Genomic DNA, 3817 nt, shown 5'->3' with positions numbered 1-3817 from the left:
ACCCCCAAATTTGAAGCTATCTCTTTACAACCCTTCCTTTTCATAACCTTTCATACTTTCATAAATAAGAGTCCATTTTCTGTAGGCTATTTTGGAACCCAGTCAACGACGGGTACTTTTGCTACTATATACATACATACATACATATATATATATATATATATATATATATATATAAAGAGAGAGATACCTTATATGTAACTTTTATATATGTATACGAAGTGTAATTAGCTTTATTTATACAATTATTATTGGCTACATATGTGCATACATGTTACAACTGTGATTTCATTCGAAATCTAAATTCATAAAACCACTATTTTGGACCGTCTTTAAAACAAGAACTTTATCATGCTCTTGGTTTTTGAAGTAATTAATTTATTATATAATAACTCATAGTTAACCGTCATATTGTCCTATAAATTGGCTCTCATGGACAATCGTTTTATATGCTTTCCAATTTTACAGCATCCACAATAAATAAAATGTCATTATTATTATCATTATATTATTACGCTTATCGCTCCGTCCGTTATCATGCTGTGCATCCCTAAAGAAAGGAAAGTTTGTTTTAAAAAATTGGTGTCGCTGTTAGGCAAAGCTAATAAAAATGATTTGTCTTTCTTGGCCTTTTGGCTAAGATCAAAGTGTAGTAGCTGTTCTTCAGGTGCTACATTTCAACTTCTCTCTCAGTGGAAGACACATCCTTTCCGACTAAGACAAATTTTAAGACAATTTTTTCTCCACATTAAAAAACGACCCTGGTGTCTTAATCTGTCCCGTGGGGAGGCATTGTAAATAGGTGCTATGTTTAATGTAACAAAGTTTTAATATTAAAAAAGTAACTTGAAAAGGTTATTTCTGATTTAATTACAAAATGCCCTGGAAATATCACTTTTGATTAATTATAAAATGCCCTGGAAAATGTCCGTTCTGATTATTTTTTTTGTTTACTTGCCTCCCCACAAGGGCGGAATTGGACATGAGGTCGGTTAAAAATTTAGGGGGAAACCCGCTCCCTAAAAGGGGACTGTGGTCAATAACAAAAATAAAAGTTGTATCAGTACTGAAGGATTTCTCATCCATTAACAAAGACCATAAAAGGGAGGGATTTAAGTCATTGGAATGCTGAAACTGATACTACACTCAGAAATTCGTGTTGAAGCAATTGTTGCCTAATTCCGTGTTAATGTTTTATGTATTACTTTCGAAAAGCTACTGAAACAGTTTATGATTTAAACATTACTTTATTTCAAGTATATTGTAAACAGTGGGTTACGGGATATGAAGTCAGTCCCGGAAATTACTCAAACCGTTTACGATTTAAACATTACTTTATTTCATGTATATTTTTAACAGTGGGGTGGGAGATATTAAATCAGTCCCAAAAATAGGTGAAACCGTTTACGCATTACGCAGTACTTTATTTAATGTATATTTTTAACATTGGGGTGGGAAATATGAAGTCGGGTCCGGAAATGGCTGCAACCATTTACGTTTTGAACATTACTTTATTTAATGTATATTTTTAACAGTAGGATGGGAGATAAGAAGTCGGTCCCAGAAATGGCTAAAAAGGTTTACGGTTTATACATTACTTTATTTCATATATATTTTCAACAGTGGGTGGAGATTATAAGTCAGTTCCAGAAATGGCTGAAACAGTTTACTATTACGACATTACATTATTTCATGTATATTTTTAGTAGTGAGTTTGGGATATAAAGTCGGTCCCGGAAATCGCAGAAACAGTTTAATATTTAGACATTACATTATTTCATGCATAATTTAGCAGTGGGTTGGGCATATAAAGTCAGTCCTGGAAATGGCTGAAACAGTTTACGATTAAAACATTACTTTATTTAGTGGGGTGGCGGACATGAAGTAAGTCCAGGAATTGAATGAGATGTGCAAATATATACTATCAGAAAGCGTCGCCCAGTATTGAATTAGATAGGTGGAAAACATATAGTAGCAAAATACCCAGCGTCGCCTGGGATCGAATGAGATAGGTGAACGATATATATTAGCAGAATATGCGGCGTCACCCGGGATTGGATAAGATAGGTGAAACATATATACTATGAGAATACCCAGAATTGATTGATTTGTTTGTAATGAAATAATCACCAAGGCAATATATAAAAGTTATTATTTAAGTAAGGGGGGACGACATAGTGGGTTAAAGTTATTGTCGAAATTAGTGACATATCCAAGAATTATGAAAAATGATGAATTGTGAGTTACTTGATTGGTGTGTTTGTAATGATATAATCAGCCCAGACAATATATCAAATATATTATATATGTAGGAGGGAGAGGCATAATGTGGGTTTTTAATTACAACAATTATTGTCGAAATTAGTAACATATCCAGGATTATGAACGAAGATTTAATGTGAGTCAATCAAGTGTGTTTATAATAAAATAATCAGCCCAGGAAATATATCAAATTAATTATGTTAGTAAGAGAGGGCGATAAGGATGGTTTAAATTATGAAAAATAATTGTCGAAATTAGTAACATATCTAAGAATTATGAAAAATGATAATATGTTATTTAACGCATTAGCGTGTTTGGCATGAAATTATAAGACCAGATAATATATCAAAGTTATTATTTTAGTAAGTGGGGCGATGATGTGGGTTTAAATGATGAAAAATGATTGTCGACATTAGTAACATATCCAAGAATTATGAAAAATGAAGAAATGTGAGTTAATTGATTGGTGTGTTTGAAACGAAATAATCATCCCAGATAATATATCAAAGGTATTATTTTAGTAGTGGAGGGTTGATAATGTGGGTTAAAAATATTAAAAATTATTGTTGAAATGAGTAACATATCCAAGAATTAAGGAAGATGATGAAGTGTGAGTTAATTGATAGTTGTGATTTTATGAAATAATCGGCCCAGACAATATATCAAAGTAATTTTTATTAAGAGAGGGCGACGAGGATGGTGTAAATTATAAAAAGTTAGTGTCGAAATCATTAACATATCCAAGAATTACGAAAAATGACAAAATGCCATTTAATTGATTGGTGTGTTTATAATAAAATAATCAGCCTAGACAATATATCAAAGTTATTATATAAGTAAAGGGGAAGGAGATAAGAGGAGCTTAAATTATGAACAAATATTGTCGAAATTAGTAACATATCCAAGAATTACAAAAAAATGATGAAATATTAGTTAATTAATTGATGTGTTTGTAATGAAATAATCAGCCTAGACAACGTATCAAAGTTATTATTTTAGTAAGGTGTCCGATATGGTGAGTTTAAATGATGAAAAATTATTGTCGAAATTAGTACCATATCCAAGAATTATTAAAAATGACTAAAATGCGAGTTAATTGATAGTTGTGTTTTTTATAAAATAATCAGCCGATACAACATATCAAATTTTATATTTTAGTAAAGGGAGGGGCGATAATGTGGGTTGAAATTATGAAAAATTCTTGTCGAACATAGTAACATATTCAATAATTATGAAAAATGATAAAATGTGAGTTAACTGACCGATGTATCTGTAATGAAATAATCAGCCCAGGAAATATATCAAAGTTATTATTTTAGTAAGGAGGCAGTACAGTTTTAATAAAAAAAACTTGAATAATATGATTGTGCCTTCATTAATGCTGAACAGAACGGTCACATCATGGGCAGCTACAATATATTACATATGAAAAATGCTGTTGTGAAATTTCCACAGGCCCCGCTAGTCATTATTATTGGAATAGTTGTCTGTGCGTGCATTTCCTTTCTTTTAAACTTTAATTTCGATCAGATATGCTGAAGTGTGTTCATGACCG

At 31.3% G+C, this 3817-nt stretch overlaps 1 pseudogene; it reads left to right on the top strand.

Annotated features, from left to right (window-relative positions):
* The first annotated feature begins 615 nt into the window (after nucleotides 1-615).
* Nucleotides 616-752, top strand: LOC145286712 (U2 spliceosomal RNA; annotated as a pseudogene).
* Nucleotides 753-3817: the final 3065 nt, after the last annotated feature.

Source organism: Euprymna scolopes, chromosome 10 (genome assembly GCF_053919585.1).
Source record: "Euprymna scolopes isolate OS-2025 chromosome 10, ASM5391958v1, whole genome shotgun sequence".
NCBI classification, from domain to species: domain Eukaryota; kingdom Metazoa; phylum Mollusca; class Cephalopoda; order Sepiida; family Sepiolidae; genus Euprymna; species Euprymna scolopes.
The sequence above is the reverse complement of the archived record's forward strand: the minus strand, read 5'-3'. Positions and strand labels throughout refer to the sequence as shown.